The sequence below is a fragment of the Parus major genome, chromosome 1 (genome assembly GCF_001522545.3).
Source record: "Parus major isolate Abel chromosome 1, Parus_major1.1, whole genome shotgun sequence".
In the NCBI taxonomy this organism is placed as follows: domain Eukaryota; kingdom Metazoa; phylum Chordata; class Aves; order Passeriformes; family Paridae; genus Parus; species Parus major.
In genome coordinates, this window is record NC_031768.1 from 107,974,393 (window position 1) to 107,994,976 (window position 20,584).

Sequence of the window (20,584 nt, forward strand, 5' to 3'; positions counted from 1 at the left end):
AGAGGAGGGTATCAATCCTCCTGTTGGGAGTGTAGCAGTGTCTCTGTGTCAGTTTGGGGCTGTTTTTTGGGATTCCCTGGGAGCAGACTGGCTCCTAAATTTTATTTATCTGGACACAGTTGAGGCTGGTGCCCTCTTCATGCAGGTAGCACAGGATTTCAGTGCCTCTGACCAAGCCTTGTCTGCACAGGGAAGTTAAAGGTGAGGTATAAGAGGGTTAATCCCAAGGGACTGAGCAGTTTTGATTACTGAAATATGAATGCAAGGCCTTCTTCTGGTGCTGCATGAAATTAGTGGTGGGCTCTGAGTTAGGGGGTTTATTTTTCAAGTGGATGAGCTCATAAACAACAGGCACAGCTGCACAGAAATGTGTACACACACAAGCACAACACTTCCTACAATTCCTATACCTTTTTCTTGCCCTAGTAGACAATTTCTACATTCTCTGCTACTCCAAGTTCATGATTTTGTAACCGCCATAGTCTCTTAGGACACAGCTTCCTCTTTTTCCTATTTGTTTTGTACCTGCTCAGCTGTTAGTGATGCTTTGTGTGGGACACAAACTAGCTCTAAGTTTAGTCATTGATCAACAAGTTTGGCTGTAAGTTTTTCAGCAGGAAGCATATTGAGATTTTCTAAGGAAGGCCATAATATATAAAAAGAGGATGGTGGTGACGCCATTTGGGTTTTGCCTTTTCTCTTTTACATGTTCTCTGTATTCTTTGCTCATATATTTATAGCTCTGTCACTTATTGTATTAGTAGCTAGTTTTCCCAGTAATTTTCCATGGTCTTTCCTAAGGAGAAAGACAAAACAAACTCCAGAGCTCCAAGCCCTGGGAGGTAGAAGAAGTTCCCAGGGAGGTAGAAGAAGTTCCCAGGTTCTTCCTGTGAGCCAAGGCTGAGAACAACTCTTTGAGATACATTCTCATGGACAAAGGACAACCAGTGCTGAAGGGGGGCTTCAGAGAATGGGGGTGACCTGGGGGGAATTGCATCACTTGTCCTCCTAATTGGTGCTTTTTATCAGTCATACTAATTTCCTAAAACCTATAAAATGCACTCATCCTTGTAGGGGTGGCTTTTGGGGACATCTTTCCATAACTGCTCCTGAAGGCCTTCAAATAAAGATCCGCTCTTATATTACATCCTTACTAAAATTATCTCATCATTTTTCATGATTTAATTTCATTGCTTCATTTCCAGGTTGGGAAAAAGGCAACAGTGGAAAATATTATAGATTTTCCCACAATACTCAGCACACTGAAGTGGAAGGGAGATTCAGTATCAGTCCCTGAAGGTGCTGGTGGCTGAAGCAAGGACGTGAAGGAGGCTGATGTGGGGTTGGTTTTGGCTGTGCTGCAGTTTGGCAGTGTGTGTGTCAGCAAAAGCACCAGATCAGGGCTTTATGTGACCACCAAATCACAGGTTTCTCTGCCAACACCACTCTTTATTTCCTTCAAAGTGGGAGGGAAATATCAAAGATTTTTTCAATGCCCCTGTGCCATTGAATCTGCACTTTGATTCAGGAAATGAATCACGATCATGGTGCCCTTTTGTAGGGCAAAACCAGACAAAATGGTATTTCCCTTTAATGCTCAAAGCTAGCAAATACAGAACTTGTAAGGACTAGGAATAGGGGGAAGAGAATTATATAGGCTGTGTGGGGTGCAGAAGAACGAGAAGTACAACAGAAGTGAGAAAAAGAAAGGTGTTGGCAGAAGGAAATGCTGCAATACCTCTCCCAGCACTGAATGTCTCACAGTTAAATTGTGAATGTGAGGTTCACAGTTAAAGGAGGGGGGGCACAGCTAAAGATTCAGATACAACTGCAAAAACTGCTAAGGGTTCAGGGAGGGAACAAAAGAAATTTCAAAGCAATGCCAGAGAAAAAGGTCTCTGGAAGAAGACGGTGGCAGGCTGAGAGAGTGTCACTTTGGCACTGCTGAGATGCCCTAAGTCCCCAGAGCTGGGACTGAGGAGGAATCACATCAGATTCCCAACAGAAAGGACTTCCACTGTCACTCACAGGCAGCCTTGGAGCTGATCAAAGGGTACTGCTAAAACCCACACTGAACTCAGGAGCCCAAGAGAGAGCAGATTGCCTGCAGGCAACACCTTGAGCATAAAATCTGTAGGAGACAAGGTAAAAGGGAACAGCTTGAGGTTCCTGTAGCCAGCAGAAGCCCTCACCCCATAACTAATGGGAAATGACGACGTGGTCTAAGGCATTCCCTACTCTTTTGGGGTAAAAGTATACCAGCAGCTTCAACTGGAGCAGGAGTATTTGATATAAATATTTACATCTGCATAACCTCTCTCAGAGCTGTACTGGGGACATAAGAAAGGCAGCAGCAACTGCTTTAGGCCAAAGCTCTGCTCCAGCTATCACAAGCAGGTGGCAAGTGCAGTCATAGCCCCTGTCACCAGCTTCCACCCACCTCCTCGGGTGCTGGCAGAAAAGAATGACAGACAGTAACTCTCTGACAATGGCAGTGGCATTCTCACTCTTTCACGGCTAAAAGGAACTCTAAAACCCCTCTGTTCAATTCATACTGAAAGAGGCTAAACCGTGATGCACTATTAATATGCTCAAGAGACAAAACTTGGAAATCTCTCACCTCCTTATATACCCCGGGCAGGAATTTCCTTGACAGAAATAATCTCCTTTGTAACCAGCCAATGAAATTTGTTACAATTAACCAAAAGAAAGGAGTGAAGACCATTGTCAGAGTTTTATGTGCTGCAGAGTTCATTGTACAAGCCATGAAATTCTCTTGCAAATGGAAATGAAGTACTCTGTAGAAACAGGGATCATTATATAAGAAGATAAAGGAAAGCCCTTGCTGCCCTATATCCCTAACGAGCTGGCTAATTTATGGTTTTAGTTTGTCTAATGACCAACAGTAATTTGGCAGACATCACCTATGTATGGAACAAGGTGAAACTGAGAACCATAGAAATAAGGCTGAGTTATACCAAAGCTAGTTCAGTTTAAAATCCTCCTAACTCCCCCAGACCTCGGTGAAATTACTCCTGGTTCATTTGGATGTACTTAAGCACAGAACCCAATTATTGTTTTTGCAGGGTGTTGAGTGTAGTGTCATGCCGGGGCAAGGAATGAAGAAAGGTTTATTTCAGCTTTTTTTTTCCCTTTCTTCATTGCTTATTCTTTTTCTTTTTTTCCCCCTTTGAATGACCTCTTATGCCAAAGTTCTCATTAGGCAGCATCAGAGATGTCCAAAGAAACTGCATGAAGTGTTACAGTACTGACTCAAACCTCATCTAGCCTCTGTAAAAATCAGTAGCATGTTAATGCACTGACCTCTCCCAAGAAGCAGGGACAGCTCTACAGCTTGTTTCTAGGCTGATGCATAGAAATTGGAGTGGGAGGATATTGGGAAGGATCAGTGTCTGGCACAGCCATAAACTGGTAGTGAATTGCCCATGTATCAGATGCAAGAAAATGTGCAATTACAGCTGGACAGAAAAAAAAAATCTGAAAATAATGGAAGGACTTGGTATTTACTTCATTGTTTGTTTTCTCTGAAAGCCTATATATTTACTAGAAGTCATGGGAAAGCAGGGTGGGGTTTTTTTTGTGAAGGGCTACAGGGGGATTTGTCAAATATAACAAGGGAAAACCATGAGCAGCTATTCCTAAGAAGTTGTTATGTGAGTGGGCCTGCAGGGAAAGGCCTGGGAATTAAATTCACTGGGCACAGCTGCTTTCAGTATCAGTGCTAAGCTGCAAGAAATGCAAATGACTGATTTCTAAAGAAGCAGAGCCCCCGGTAGAGTGTGACTAACCCACATCCCCTTGCTCCTTGCTGGCCAAACACTCTCTCCAGTGCTCAGCTTGCTGTGAAAATCCAGCCCCTTTGCTGGTACAGAGCTGGCACCAAGAACCAGATAAAGTTTTCTGGGTTTTTTTATGGGGCTGATCCAGCAGTTTCATCTGGCTGGTACAGGATTACAGCAGCATTTCCTCAGTGGAGAGCTGGGCTTTAAACCAAAAGCAGAAGTGTCTCTGTAAGACTGCTGTGTGAAAAGTCCCTTTGCAAATCATTTCTCACCAGAAGACTTGCCTTGTCCCTTGAACTGATAAAAAATACTAACAAAATTTTTCAAAATATTATCGAGGTGAACCCTTAGTTTCTTGGGATTGCCTGTTCTTCCCTACATTTATTTGTACCAGGTAATATTCTTTAAGAAAGTTCTGATCATCATAAGGGGGAAAAAAAAAAAAAAAAGCAGTCAAGAAAAAGGGTAGGAAATAAGAGTATAAACACCATTCAAAGCTCTGCTTTATTTGTTTTTTAAACACAGTCTGGAAGTACCTGGGTTTCTTAATGCCTTCTACTGTAATGAATTAGAAAGTTGAAACATGTCTTGCAAAACAGAATTTCAGATGATACTTGATCTGAGTGAGGCCAAGGATTGCCTCCCTTACAGTGTGCCTATGCCTCTTGTTAACCTAAACTCCAATAATAACGTGGCTAAAGAATACAGATCTGCACCTGATCTGACCTCAAAATATATTTGAGGTATATATATACTTACATCTCTAAATATCTTTATTCAAACCCCTTTTGTCTCTGACTCTCTCTGTCAGTACAAATCTATTATGTTGCCAACATGTTTGGGTCAGGAGGAGTTATTTTAAGGGCTGTTCTCTTCCCCAAATCCCTTTAGCTGATAGGAGCAAAATCAATATCAGGTTACCTAGGTTTTACTGCCTTTTGAGCAAGTCTCGTATCCAATTCCGTGTTTTCCATGTATGAAATGAAGTTAATATTTAAGTCACATTTTTAAAACCCTTCGAAGATTGTCATGTTAAAAATTAGCCTTTGCCTCTTGCTAATATATTAGTTTAACATGTATTAGAAATCCCATTAGATTTGCACTTATGTGGTCTCAGGGGAGCAAATGTCTGTGACAGCCACCGATGTAGAAAGAAACTGAATTCAGCAGCATCTCCTGGATTTGCTAATAAACCCAGCTCAGATGCCTGTCAGAGCTGGAATGGCAGGAGCTGCTCTGGAAATAAGCAGGCATCTCTGGATCCTGACGCTGCGGGAGCGCGTTCTCCACAGGACAGCTCGGCTCCCGCGCCTTCCACCTCTTCAGCAATGCAGAGCAAAACAACCTGGGGAGCAGATGGGCTGTGTGACAGCCAGATGTGTGGGAAACTCCACTCAAGAGAATAGGAGGTTGTAATTAAGGTTTTGCTTTAGTGCAGGAGTTCTAATAGCATAGATGTTTTTTTTCTGGTATTTGTTTCGAACAGAAATCAGTAATTTACAGGGAACTGACAGTAGTGACAGGAATTGAAGAGACAAAACCTACTTGAGACTTCCTTCCAACTTTTGCTGCTTCTATAAAATGTTTGCATAGTCTGTGTATAGCGTAATGCAACCCTCTTTGTCCATTCGAGAAATATTAATTATTGTGTGAGGTAATTAATAACAATAATATTAATGATTTAAAGATATTATCTGATAGTAAGGTACAACCTGGTTGCAGAAAGTACAACTTCCTGTACAGAAAAATGTCTCTATTTTTTGACTAGAGCACTAGAGCACTGTTCTGTGCTTTATTTAAAAATAAGAAAAATACTGTTTTCTATTCTGTGTTCTCATATGGACTAAACAACTTATTAGAAAACATGGGATTATAACAATACATCCTTATCTGAGCTACTGCTAAGTTAGAAACCCTGCATCAACACTTCTATCACAGTCTAAAAACTTGAAAAGTAGTGCTTCAGCCTGTGTGGTTGGTTCAAAAGATTGGAAATGCAAAGTTTACAAAAGTGTGTGACAATGATATATTTGCCAGCAGCAAATTAGTCCAAGTGAGTTGTAAAGCTTGCTCTGACATATATAATTCTTAGCAGGTTTCAAACTGTCTCCTCCAGGCTGTGATTAATTTCATTAGATATTCTTAAAGTTAAGAAAAAAAGGAAGAGTAATAAGGTAGTCTGTCAATCACAAGTTCTAAAACAAGAAAATATATCTCAGATTAAGTAATCTTTCCATTCTGTGGAATTGATTCTCATCTCACTGACATGTAAATGGTTCTGCTGCACTCATAACCCACACATTTTAAGCAGATGAAGATTTAATTTTAGCACCAAGCACTGATGTCTGATGTGTTTATCGCAAAAAGTCTCCAAAATGGAGATTATGCAACAAAGTGTTTTAAATTTACCTGTCCCCAAATAGTGTGAAATGCCATATAAATGATAAAATTGTGTGCCCATAGGAAAATACCATTGCATAATCAATATGGAAAACTATTCATATTGTGCAATAAAGAGTATTTATGCCATAACTGAAAGATGTAAACAGTAATTTAAAGCTAGAATTATGTTTTTTTAGGGTCAAGTTATGAAGCAAATTTTTACATTCATCACAAAGATATCACAATGACAAAAGTTTCGTGGGAAGGCATTTTGCAGCCTGAGCACCTAACAATAGAAATCATCATTAAGGTGGCTCGTGGCTAATGACAACATGCCTTTTGTTAATTCTTGATGATAAAATATTACTTTTTTTTTTCCTCTGGTGATTCTATCACTGACTTGAATTCCCAAAAGAAGCTTCATCTAATGACATCAGTGTTATTTTTTTAAACAAAAATGTCACAATTTCTCTTCTCTGGTTCACTGTCTCCTGCACACATTTTTTGCTCATCACTTTCTACCAGGGCTGATTTTCTTCTCTGCTCAGGATGCACAGCTTTGGTTTTGCCCTGGTGATGTCTGGCACCTGGCTATCAGTGGAATCAGTTGTGGCCACTCCACTGACTCTTTAGTGGGTGTGGGAGGAGAGAGGAAAGCAGATTGCCTATTTCTTACCTCTGTCCCCAGCCCACTCCTGCTCAAACTCCCCAAGGTTTCCAGCCCCCACTTCTGAACAGCAGCATGGAAATGAGTACCAATGACCTTTATCCAGTGCAGCATCCAAATTTTCTAGGAGATCACTGCTTTTAGTCTCCCAAGACACCTGTGATAAAGGGTGGGTAATGATTTCGTGTCACAGGGAGGAATCTGAGAACAAAGAGGTGGATTGGTAAAGGGACTTAAGGATCGAAATTGTGTGCTTTGACATCTAACCTTTAGTTCCTCTCTGCCACAGCCGATTCCAAAGCTCTGTTTTAAGTTTGTGTGGATGCCCAGGGCACTGTTCAGGGTGTCTAGGACGTAGTTCCATAGCCCACAGAAAAGGGATACATTTAAAATAGTTGTGGAGAGCTGGATGGCATGAGATGATCACAAAAGGGATATTTCTGAACTTTCACCTCCTTTGACCCATATCCAAGTTAGCTGAGTGTATCACAAATCAGATATTCTTTTGGGCTCAGTACTGGAACATGTTACCTGAACTTCTTCCAAAAAAACAGGTCAAACAGCAGACTTACCAGGAAGGGTAATGGGGTTGTGTGGTCCCTGGTGTCAGTGTTTTCAGCTCTGGCATGAGTGCTCTTCTGTGAAGTGATATGGCTGCAGAGACGCCCACGTTTGCTTCAGGGCTTGTTTGTCACCGCTGCAACTCTCAGCAGAGTAAGATCACAACTTTACTGGGTCAATGATGATGAGAATAACTCTAAAGGCTAACAGCTAGGGACCTAACCCATTCTTCTGCAAAGTCAAGTCACCTAAGAAGAGGAAGAGCACATTCCTCCTCCTTGCTAGCACAGCTTTGTTTCAGCTCTGTGGTAGAAGATGCAGGCTGGAATTACCCCAGGCAGAATGGCCTTCTCCCAGATCTTTTCTGAAGCAAAATTAGATCTTTTTCACAGTAAGTGCTTTCTTTACCCATTTAGACCTATGTAAATCGTGAAGACACTGTTGCTGCTGCTTTCTGTCTGATTTCTGAGACCAGATGAGGCGTGGCAATTGTTCTTCACCACATTAAAATGTACAAAGGACAAGGTCATCCATTCTCTTGCCATCAGATGACTCAGTTGTGAATAGTTTAAGGATGACCAGGGTGTTTCTCACATGGGAAACACACCAGCCAACCCAAGAGGGAGTTTTATACACCCAACTGAGGAAAACTGCAATTTTCCACTTGGCACTGCTTGGGACTTGCCACATCAACTTGGGGACAGGCTCAGGAAAGGGGCTCCACTTTGTATGGATATTTTCACCTCCACTCAGGCCCTTCTCATCACAGCAGAGGTTTTTCAGTCACCCATGGATGCTGGCACATGGGTAACAGCACAAACTGATTCTTTTAATTTCTGTACAGGCCTACAGTACAGTGGAAAAACAAGAGCTAATGGAAATGCTAGAGCAGACAAATGGGAGTTGGGCTTTTTGCCACTTCCTCACTCTAGTTCCTCCCATGCCTCTCACTCCTGCTTTGCAATAACCCCTGCTACTCCCATCACGTGTATCTTGATCAGAATCTGTCAGTCATGGTTTCAGGGTGCCAGATGTGATGTTATGTTATGCCAAGTGTGGCCTGAACTGAGTGCTAGCGTGACTCACTATCAAACCATTTTCTCCTGTGAGACAAACAAGATTTAATAAATATGTAAAAAGAAGAAAAAGAAAAAAAAAATCCCAAGGAAAATAAAAGGGGGGGGGGGGAATGGTGATTTTAGACATGACTGTTTTTGATGTTGGTTGGGTGTGTTGGCTTAGCTCCTATGCAAGTTAGAAAGAAGTATATTTACTAGCCTTTGTTTTTACACAAGTTAACAGTGAGAGGCCTGAAATAATATGAGTGGAAAATAGCCTGAAATGAAGACTTTTTTTATTGTAAATGCACATGGATTTTTGGGGTTGTCTGGAGCAATTTCACAGAAACAAGAGAAGATTAAAGGAGGTAATGACATGTTTGTAATTTCATTCCTAAGGCTCATGGTGTCCTTGCCTCTGTATAGCTTACAGCCTGGAGATAAATCAAGGGCTTCAATTTCCAAATCTGTCATAGAAGCTTCACAAATAAAAATGCTGACAAAAAATATCTGCTTTTAAATGGCTACTTGCAAGCACTGACAACTAGCAGTCTATAGATCTTTCACCTTACAGGGAAGAGAAGCAGTGTGTATTGCCAGGAAAAATGAAGAGCAGAAATGCACTGCTCCTAAAGTTAAAGTAATCTAAAAGTATGACAATAATAAAACATTTACAGTCATGTTTTGAATGCTAGATGAAAATAGATTTCAGGTGGTATATTAACAAAGTCTCACAGCTGCCTGGTGTGGAAAAAGAATGGATGTGGCACTGGAATAAGAAGTAGAGAGGCCACGTGGATAAGAGGAATTCCTTCCCAGCTGCAATGGCTGTTCCAATGTTCTCCTCTGTGCCCACAGAACACTTGTAAGTGACTGGGGAAGAGTGGGAAACAGGCAACATGAAAACCAGTGAAGATTATTCTGGTTAATGCTGAATAATTTGCTGTATCTGTTAGCTGCAGGCTCTAGCTTTTGCAGGGTATGAATTCCAATTATAAATCAGAGCTGGAGCCATTGATAGCAAGAGGCAAACTAGGCCAAGATACTTTGCTGAGACTCGGGGTGATGGAGCTGAGGAGTGCTTCTCCTGGAGCACTGCAGAGTCCCTGACCCCACAGAGATTCCCCACACAGGGATTGGTGTCTGCTGCTCACACCTTTGGTCTGTGGGACTCAATTCTGTAAACAAAATTTCCACATTGTGTTTTTGAATACCCCCCCAAACTCTTGCTGATTTTGGAGACAGAATAGGATGAGTCAGCCCCCCATGCTGTGGCTCCCTGACATGTTGGACCTGCTTCAGCCTAAAACCAGAGGAGAATTTGGCATGCAGGCTGTGTGGGGCTCTGGTATGAGGGCAAGATCTGAGCTCCTGTGGCAGAATAACTGCACCTACCTCCCAGGAGAGTGCTTCTTTACCCTCTGCTAACATGTACCTGTTTGTATTTGCTGTCTTTCAGTCAACTTCTCTCTTTAAGGCTTCAGCCTGGTAAATTCTGAAAAGAGATGTCCAGCAGTTTCCATATCCAGGGGGTGGAATGAATGAAACATGCTTTAGGCAGTTGAAGCACCTTATGTAAATTTATTTCATGCATAACCATGTCGTCCTTATGTTGTGTGGCCCCCAGGACTTGCTGAGGGCAGGCTCTGTGGTAGCTGCAATCCCTGCTCCTGTCCTGGTAGTGCTCCTGTCCTGCCTAAGGGGCAAAGCTGGCCTGCAGGTGGTTTGTAAGGCACAAAAAGAGAACATGCCAAGGAAACTTGTGTCCAGTGTAGCCCTACAAGTGAGAAAGGATAAGATATGAAAGATAAAATATAGTGTTTTCTAGCTAAAATAAGGATTTTTAATTTTTTTAAATGCATGAGAACTGTCTGTGGGACATATCAGCTTTGTAGGGCAGGGAACTTTGCACATCCTTCTGCCATCCATCGGTGGGGATATAGCATCTGCTCAAGACAGAGATTACCTTCTTCACTACAGCCTTTGTCAGCTGGTGGGGTACAGAGTGAGTCTGGAGAAGGTGGGTGCTCTCATTTTGCTCTTCACAATTTATGTTTCAAGGTCAACTGAGCCCTGTGAACCTCACTGCTCTAATTTTGCTTCTGGTTTTATGGCAGCTGAAAACGGAAGGGTTAGAAAAAGATTTTACTTCAAGTCGAGGACTTGCCACCTCAAAGCCACCAAGAGACAAGGCTCAGTAAGTAGCTACCACCGAGGTTTTTATTTCAGGGAAAGTTTCAGAAAAGGAATACTTTAATCTGTTGGTCTGGAAAGTCATCTGCGAACAAGGGCAAAAAGGGTTAGTATTTTCAGGACATTATATGTTCAAAGAGCTGCGTGCAGTGCTAATGCACAGCCATTAACAAATTGATCTTCAGCCCCTGTGCACGGTGAAGTAGCAACATTTTACAGCCGGGGAGACTGAGACAAAGCATCTTGCTCCAGGCTGCCCAGCAACAGAACTGGCTTTAGAAGTCAGCATCTCCTGTCTCCCCGTGTCATTCCCCCAGACAGCACTGCCAAGCAGCAAAAAGCTGAATCAGAGGCACCTTTCTGTGAGGTTTAAAGAGCATGACCATGAAATAAATATTTAACAGTTAAAGCAAAAGGCAGTCCAAACATTGCTGCTGCATTTTGAGTGCCGGGGTCTGCAGAGCAAAATCATTGATAGTTTGGTAAAACTAGCACCGAAGACATTAAGTACTATTATCAATATCAAATCATTGCCCATTTGGTAATCACTGGACTATGTGTTTGATAAAAGAATGTTTGAGAACAGCTAGGGTGTTATTATATATAATTGCTCTTTACAATGACTGGATATCTCTGGTGAAAATGAATCAGTGATCTCCGCTGTAGCAGAATCTATTAAATAATTGGAGAGCATGGCTGGTATCTTTGATGTTGAAAGGAAGAAATTCAACAAGCAGTCCTGTCAGGCTTTCTAACACAGCAGAAAAAAAGGGCTGCAGGCAGGAACATACTGACACTACAGGTCAGTGAAGGTTTATGGATTTGTGTGCCTTAGAAAGGAGGCAGAACCTACTGTACAGGACTGTTGAACCATTAGATACCTCAGGGTGTCAGAGTATTGTTGTGTAGCCTTCTAAAAATATAAATGGTAGGGCCAGACATCAAAAGTCTCTCCCCTGCCCGTGTTTTATGGGAATATCATGTGTCCTGAGGAGATGTCAGAACAGTGCTTCAACTGTTTTGCCATTTGACAGTGGCACATTATCCTTAGAAGATTCATTTTCACATTTATTAACCCATCTCTGCCTCACAGACTCACATCTCTCCATCAAAGAGGTGCCTGTTTGTCTTTGAATTAATAGCTTACATGTATGTAGTGGCCTTCATTGCAAAATAAAAAAAAGCATTCAGCTCCCTCTGCCAAATGTAAAACAGCTGGCAGGTACTTAGTACATCACCCTGGGAGGAGAGCTGGATGAAGAAAGCACAGAAAAAGTCCTTATTCTTTTCTAACAAGAGATACCCAGGGACATTTAATGTGACCATGGGACCAGCTTTTACTGCCTCCTCTGACAAAACTGCATACAATGCACCTCATGATGCACTCTTTGTCTGCAAGGCTGAAGGAGGGAAAGGGATCAAGGGGCTTTGAGGATGAAATTATACCTCTCTAATGTTCATAGCAGCATTTGTGCTGGCATTAGGCCACAGAAGGGATATTTAGCGAAGCAGTTGACAAGATCAGGTTGGTTTGTCATTTCCTCTCTTAAGATGTGCAGTAAAAGAGAGCTGAGCACCCCAGGTGCAGGCAGTAAATGCTTCTGCAATGCACTGGGGGTAGCTGGTGCAGGATGTTGGGATGGTGTCAGGGGCCTGCCCCACTGTGGGTGGCCCATTCCTCCCCACACCTCATTTCTCCCACCCGAGGACTCAGCCAAGTTGAAGGAAACTGGCTGGGAGAAAGCACAAAGGCTCTGTGGTGACTTCTCAGTCTCTGGGGCAGAAAGCCAGCCTCCCTGTGATGCTGACCCGTGCCCAGGGCCAGTGGTGACACAGAGAGAAATGTGGTGGTGCCAGGCTGTGTGAGAGATTGGAGAGCTGCAGACACCTTATCATTTTTAAATCCCTTTATCAATCCCAAAGCTGCGTGGCACAGGCTTGGGCACAGGCAATAAAATGGGGTCCCCCCAGTGCCTTCTGAGGCAGACATCCAAATCCTCTGACCTACAGGCTGTCTGTGGAGCTGCTGCCTCAATGTGGCATTGAAAATCCTCTGGACAGCATTATGCAGATCTATTATACAGCATATTTCAGTATCTCTCAAGGAGTCCACATTATTATCGTTCCATGTCTCACACCTTTTACCCGTTTGTTTCAAAAGTCATAAATACATAGCAAATGTTGAGTGTAAATTTTTCAGTAATAAGGTCTAGATTTGTTATCTTATTCAAAAAGTTTTCACCTTTAGTGAGACACATCTCCTGTACAATGAGATGATTTCAGTTTAATCTTTTTTTTTTTACTTCACTTTATGTTGAACTGTGGGAAAGGTCTAGACTATAGATTTATAATATATAAGTTAATACCTTTTCAAAAGTCTCAAACCAAGTTGGTTTGCTGTGAAACCATTTTTCTCATAACAATTTCTTCTCTTCCTTGTCCACCTTTTTCAACCTTAAGCAAATTAAATAAAGAATTCATACACGGATCAAAGAGAATGTTACAGAGTAATGTCCCTAACTTACTTTCTCTTTCAGAATCAGTAACTTTTCATCTCAGATGTAGTCTTGATTAGCTGTTTTTCTTGCCTCTGTGCTGTGCTACAGTATTTCTATTAAAATATCTTTGCAGCTTCACAACTCCCCAATACAACCAGGAGCCGAAGCCTCCTTGCTGTAGAAGTGAAGCTTTGCTGGGAGTACATGACTAAAAAGAGCAGATGAGTACAGGAAAGCAAGATACTCACAAGGCTATATCAAACTTCAGACATTTATCCATGCTCTGGACCCTTCATAGAGCATCTTTTACAGCTGTTGGATTCTGTAGGAACAGGCTAACAGGTTTGTGTTTTTGGACCAGCTTCCAAGACCTCCTGGTATTCTCACATTTGAGGTTTTTCTGGAGCACACCCAGCCACAACAGGGCTGATAATCCGTGTTAGAGTGTGGCTGTAGATAAATTTGGGATTCAGAGCTTGCAGCTCTTGAGGGTCAGGGGTTTTAAATCTCCTGTGAGTCTGAGCTGAACACAGAGCCAGAAACTGGCCTGGGCATGCTCAGCCTGTCTGGCAATGGGCTGCTGGGACATGGTAGTGCCCAGTTAGTCTGGGGCATCCCTGCTCACTGCTGTGCACAGCATTCCAGCTACTCTCTCTCTTTCAAACACCATGCCCTAATTATATTTCTATTTTTTATCACCTCTGCCATCTCTTTCCAGTGAAAGAAATGATGGCCTGCATTTTTTAATTTATACTTAGACATGTATTTTCCCTTTGATGCCAAACAAAGGATTCTTTCCTGTCAGTTCCAATTTATGAAAACCAAAAACCAGATTTTGATTCCCGTTTGACCTGTGCCACCCCAGTGCCCTGCAATCCTCACGTCTCTGGCATGGGGTCCTGCCAGGATTAGGTCTCCCTTCCCTAGGGGAGGCACTGGGTTAAGAAGAGAACAGAAGAAAAGGAGCTCCACCCCTGCACCACAGACCTCTGCCATTCCCCCAGCAGGATATTTTGGGAGTCACTTGCACTGAGCCTGAGGGTCTCACGTTGTGGTGATAAGACTGCAGTGCTCAAAAGCTGCTCTTGCTCCCCTGCCCCAGCTACAAAAGCAGACCAAGGCCCTCTTGATAACTTGGCTGATGGAGAAAATAAGCCTGAGTAAAATAGCTTTTCTCTCCTTGGCTTAGAAGATCACTAAGCAAAAATTATTTTAATAATTTCTTAGAGGTACCTTTTCTAAAGCCTGGTGCTTTCTGTAATTCAGATGTGCTTTTTATCTCATCAGCACTTCAGTACAAAGACCATCAATGTTTTAAATTGGCTCATTTTATGTTTATGAAGGCTTTCTATATTTTAAAAAAAGTCAATTAGAAAGCTCACTGGTATATACTGCTACTTCAAAAGGAGTAGAGCAAGATGTATGTTTTAGATGGTCAGGACTCCTGGGGTGAGTTGGATTTAATATTTTGACAGGGCAAATTTCCATTAAATCCATATAATTATCATGAAAAAAAGGTTTTTCTCCTTTATTAAAAAGCTTAACATTCTATCACATTTAACATGAAGGTGGATTTTTTTTTTTTCTGATGACATCCATGTTATATTTAGTATATTGAATGTGTAGTACTTGTTACTCTACTGATGTAATATTAGTGTGCACCCTCAATTTATCAGAGAGCATCTTGGTTTCTGAAATCTCAGTTCACTTGCCTCATTTAGATGCTTTTCTGTTGGAGTTTCATGATGATCATTTGTACTTTTTCAGCCCACTGTATAATTTTAAGGACACAATAAGGTGAAAAATCATAATTAAAACTCACCTGATATATTATTTTTAATGTTAGGTTATAAAAATTTAAATGAATTAAAATAGATTCTCAGTTCTGTCATTTCATTTCCTGAAAATGGGCAGGGCCAGCTGACCTTGATGCACATTCCAAATGTCAGGTAGCCTGTTTTTATGTCAGGGATGCAGTCCATTGATGTGGAAAACATGGAAGTGCAATAATATGTGCTCAGCTGGCTCCTAGTTCATGGCCAGAGTAATGTTGGCTCTGCCACAAAGCTCCTGTGAATTAACCAGTCAGGGTGGGAAGAGCTTGGCCCTTTGGGATGATTTAAGATAAAGAAAAGTAGAAAGGCGACTTTAGGCCCCAAGCAATTTAGAATCTGATTTTAGAAGACTATGATACACAGGATAAGAGTAAAATTGTAAGATAGGGTGTGATACTGACAGCATTTAGAGCACTACTGTCAATCTCAGTGAAATGTAGGTTATATGGAGGGATTTGAAGGTAGAAAATGAGAGTGCTTTGCTGACAAGGGAGAAGGGTGTTTTTTTAAGTAAAAACTTTGCTTTGAAGAGGACAGCAAGTTTAGAAGAGGAATAGACAGAAAAAAGGAAGATGTCTGAATGGTGGTATTATGATGATGCTAATATCTGTAATGTTTAAGAAATAATGAGCTTAATGGCATATTTGAAATTTCTTTTGGCAAGTATTGCAGGGAAACTGAACAATATGTTTTTAATGGTTAGCAGTTGCTAAATCCTACTCTCTGCCTCAGAGTTTCCTTTAACGTGTTACAGAATCAGCTATTGCCCTGAATGTTTAGACAGTATTTGTTAATTATTTTTTCTGTTTAAGAAGAGACTGACTAAGGAAAAACTCAAGGCATTTTGGAAATTATTTTAGATTTGTATTTTCAAAACAGTTAAACACAGGACTGCATAAAAGTGCTGTGTGCTTACTCATCTACTTCATCAAATAACTGTATTTGTTTGATTTTTTTGATTAGATTTAAATTCTCTCAGGGTGGACCCCTAAACTGAGTAATGAAAGACAGAAAGCTACATCTGTATTATATTTTTGTATCAGAACACTGAGCAGCGATTCACTTGCTTCTTTACTTAAAAAGACCCTTCCTTCCTCAGGTGCACTCATCACCCACAGTGATGCAGAAAACAGAAATAGGGTGAGCTAGAAGTATTTTTAACCTGGTTAAGCTGGACAGGGAGCCCTGAAGAGTGAGAGAAGGGTGGGATTCTGGAGAGTCAGCTTTAGAAGCTGCAGTCAGTCCTAGGCAGCTGCACAGACTCTTTGTCTCGTTGTACCTTTATAGTACAGGATGCCTGGCCCTTTCTCCATTTGTTCAGAGAAAAACTGATTTTCTCTGCTGCTTTGTCTCCTCCAGCTCAAGTTTTATGCATTTGGGTGTGGATTCATGCTACAAAACCCTGATGAAATGTTTTCAGCTGGGAGGCACCTCAGAGAGCCAAGAGTAAGTTAAGAGGGAGCAACAGAAACATGGGATCTGTGGGACTTGAGAATTCAAAATCATGTTGAGGATTTGCTTTTGTGAACCAGAGCTGTCCCTGCAAACCTTCTTGGCTCTTTCTGCTACATTGGTGTAATGACAAGAGCAGCAAAACTTTGGCTTCACCAGTTAAATGTGGTTTTCTGTGCTTGGGAGACAGGCATTACATCCTAATGGCATAAAACAGCCAGAATTATTGTCACTTATTCAGCTGCTCCTGGTCTGGGTTAGGGGACTGCAGAGTGAGCCCAGGCAGTGGGAAACCTCGTAGGAGTACAAATAACTAAATCAAGCTTCCTGCCTGACAAGTGTAGTGGCCAGTGTGGAACAAATGGCTGGCACAAATCCACCCAGGCATTGCTCCTTTAGGGAAAAATAAGATGTAAACATGGGACAACGAGAGGATCCTGTTGATTCTGTAGGGATACAAAAGTTCTTCTCTCAAAACACTATCAAGCCAAAAAGCAGGAGCTCAGCTAGTTTTGAAGACTCACATTTCACAGTGTTGAAAGCAAAAAAACACGTTGCAGCTTTCTTAGAGTGATTTCTGTGAATGTGTCTCACTGATTACTCTGATTTAATAGCAGCCTGGTGCTCAGTGCTTCAATCCACCTGTGCACAGGTGTGCAAATGCTGAGTTTTTACTCAGCCTTCAGCTGTTGTTTATTTCTTACTCCTTGTGATTTGATACTGAAAAGATCAATCTGCTTCATTCGTTTCTACATTTCAGAAGATCTCCATTTCTGAGCACAGTTGTTTTAGATATGGGGGCAGTTTTATGCAGGAATAAGCTAAGCTTGAAGAGCAGTCAAAAGGTTTTAATTTTGCCTCCAGATTGAATGTAACAGCAGAAGAAAAAATTTCTGTGTAGAACTTCCCCCTTTTGGGTGACAATTTTTTAAGTGGGTTGATGTTCTTTCCTAGTTCTAAATGGCTTTAAATGTGTCATCATGGTTTTGCCTCTGAATATAAGGCAAAATCTACTCTGACCTTGAAACCACAAAAAGCACTGGCTTTAAGAATTTATTTTTATTTAAATGTATCAGTTATTTATTTGTATAACTATACATATAATGTCTTCCTGCATGTTGCCTTTCTAATCTGTAAATTTTCCCCTTTCCTTTCTCTTCTTTTGATTCAAATTAATTTTATTCTTCTGAGACAAAGTTCTCCTCTTGGAGAATGCTGACTTTGTAGTTCTCTCCTAATAAATTTGCCTTGCTACCTGAGTAGTCTTCACCTATCTCTGCAAGGGATGCTGTGTCTCAGCAATGACTCTAATTTCTAATATTCCCTTTTTCTCACAAAGAAAATGAGAGCTAAACCAAACAAATAACCTGAGAACTAAGCATATTCTGTCCTCAACTCTGAGTTTATAATCTAGAACTCTGTGGTGGGTGCACAGGCAGGGTTGCTTTCTTCCAAGTTGCACAGGTGTGCATTTTATAGCCACCTAAAATTGCCATGCAGGACACCCAGCTGGTTTTTACTAGCAAATGGAAACCTCAGAGGATGTGATCAGCCCTCCTGTGACACACGGAGCAAAAGTGGTTATTTGAATGCAAACCACCTAATTCCATTTCCCAAAAAACTTAAATTTACAGCTCTGGACTAAGGTTGCTCTTTAATAGGCATCTACTGGAAGAGGTGTGGAGGAGGTGGAGGGTATCACTTCCTATTCTCTAGTAATTTAGAATGTACTATCTTCTTCCTGAGAGATTGAAAATGGATGCTTACCTTTTATCTTAATGCTACTTTAGTAACTGCTCTCCCTTTCTAATTCGTTTTCAAACACCTCCAAAATCCTTTGGGACAGGGGGAAAAATAAAAAAAGCCTTGTCACTCAGTGTGAAAATGTTTCCTGGAAGTGGAAGAAGTGAGGCTTGTAGTCAGCAGCTGTTTGCTCTTTGAGGTGTATAGAACTCTTCTGAGAAATTACTGAAAGAGGCTAATTATTCATCATCCTCCTCTCCCTCTGCTAAGGAGCACAGATGGGCTTCCCCTTTCTCACACGTGAGTTCATCCCTGAACTGACAGAAGATGCTTATTTGTAGCTTCTTCCCCTTGACTCCAAGTTTTGGGGTTATTTGGAAAAGGAGGTGTGGAAGCCTTTAAAGGTTTTAGCCACTGGCCCAATGCCTCCCTTACTCTCACCCCCCACCTCCTTTTTTAGTAAAGAAAATGGAGACTAATGCTTTAGACAATTTCTCAAGGCTGAATTTCATGACTACAGTTTTTGGGTTTTTTATGTTCAATTGGCTCATCAGGGCTTTCTCTTTCCTAGTAATTAGTTTATTTACATGTTTATATTTCATGCTTTGAAAGATATATCTGACCTCACAGTGATTTCTTCTGCCTTATAAAGATTGTTCCTCTGTGTAACACAACTTTTTTTTTTGTTCTTGAGGCTTCAGATATTCATGATGTTTTGAGGATTGCATTTTAAGTGCACAAAAGACCTATAGTAAGCCAGGTGTGAAGTCTTAATAAAAAAAATATTCCCTTTTAAACTCCTTCTTGAAGTTTGGCTAGTTTTATTTTATTGGAATTAAAGGAGGAACAGAGATTTATTGAGTAAATGTGCTGTTAAGCTCCTGCAGCTTAAGAATAGATCTGATGTTTACTGTGTTGACCAATTTGTTCTGGCAGCTGTAATTCCCTGGTCATAAGGTATTTTGGCTTTACCCTCTGTGGAATAAGTGAGGGCAGAAAGGCTTACTCCTTGAGTATGGTCAGTAAATATCAATTAAAATTATTCTTGAAGATTTTTGACATTTGTTTTACACCCTTGACAATCAGATGGGCATGAAAGACTATAATGGCTCCTGAGCAGCTGTTAAATTCCATTGCAGTGATGATCTGTGAACTAAACAGAAGTTGACTGATAGACTGTAGCTCGATTTGGAGCCATCATGGGCCATTGGGTCAAAAATGGTTGGTTAAGAAGGAGCCTAAGTACAAATTCATAACTCCTTGAAAGGAAAATTGGACCACCTCGGGCCTATTTGGATTGTTTCAAAACTTTAAGTGCTTTTCAGAGCGTAAAGCCTTAGAAATGGTGTCTGTAAAGCACCAAGTACATCTACAATGAACATCTACAATTATCATTCACCCTGGTGGTGTATGAGTGTGCACATTGCATTTGCAGCTCTGAGAGGGGCTGCTCTCACCCCCAGGGCTGTGTGGTATCCCCAGCTCATGTCCAGACTGCATCAGCAGATTAGCCAAATCTGTACTGAGGTGGTCCTTGGACCTGGGATTCCTCTGGGTCCCCAAGACTGCTTTGCTGCAAAATAGTTTGTGTGGCTTTCTCAGTCTGAAACATCTCCTTTCACATCCAATTGTAGCAGTCTGGAAAACTGGTTTTCTTTGTCATGAACCTTCTCACTAATAAATAACTGTGTAGAGAAGGGAATCCAAGCCCTGTGGAATGCCATTTTCATCACCTCTGGAGTGAGCTCCATCCCTGGACGTACTTGGGCAGCATGGTGGATGCATATAGCTGAAATACCCAAACCAGACAGGAAGAGCCAGTCTGGATGATCAGTACCCAAGCCTGTTTCCTGGTCCTTTTTTAGGGAATGGCAGAGCCACAGCTGTGTGTCTCTCTGTGCCACCCCCCTGCCTACACAGTAACAGCAATAAAGTTCTATTCAGAAGTCTGCATTACTGTAGGATTTTTGTTTGTTTCTCTACATTACTGAGCAGAGCACTTGGTGAGTGTCTGCTGTCATACACTCTCCACACCTGGCCTATTGCATTTGGAGCCAGCTAATGAAATTCCCATTCAGGGCTCTCTTGGGAAGGTGTAGGAAGGAAACAGCTGGCTGTGACAGACAGTGCTTTGTGTGCTTCTGAAAGGTGCTAAGCATTACAGAAGAGCAAGGATTGTATAAGGGAAAAAACAACACCAAAAAAAAAAATTAAAAAAAGAAATAGATCACAAATAAGATGCTTTGCTAAATGAAGATGGCAAAAGGAGTTTTTGCCTTTGGCTATTGCAGCAGACCTAGAGAATAGTAGTGTGTACCTACGTGTCAGATTATTCCCCACCCCGACAAAATTAGGGAATTCCTTTTTTTACCCTGTTACCTGTCATTTTTGT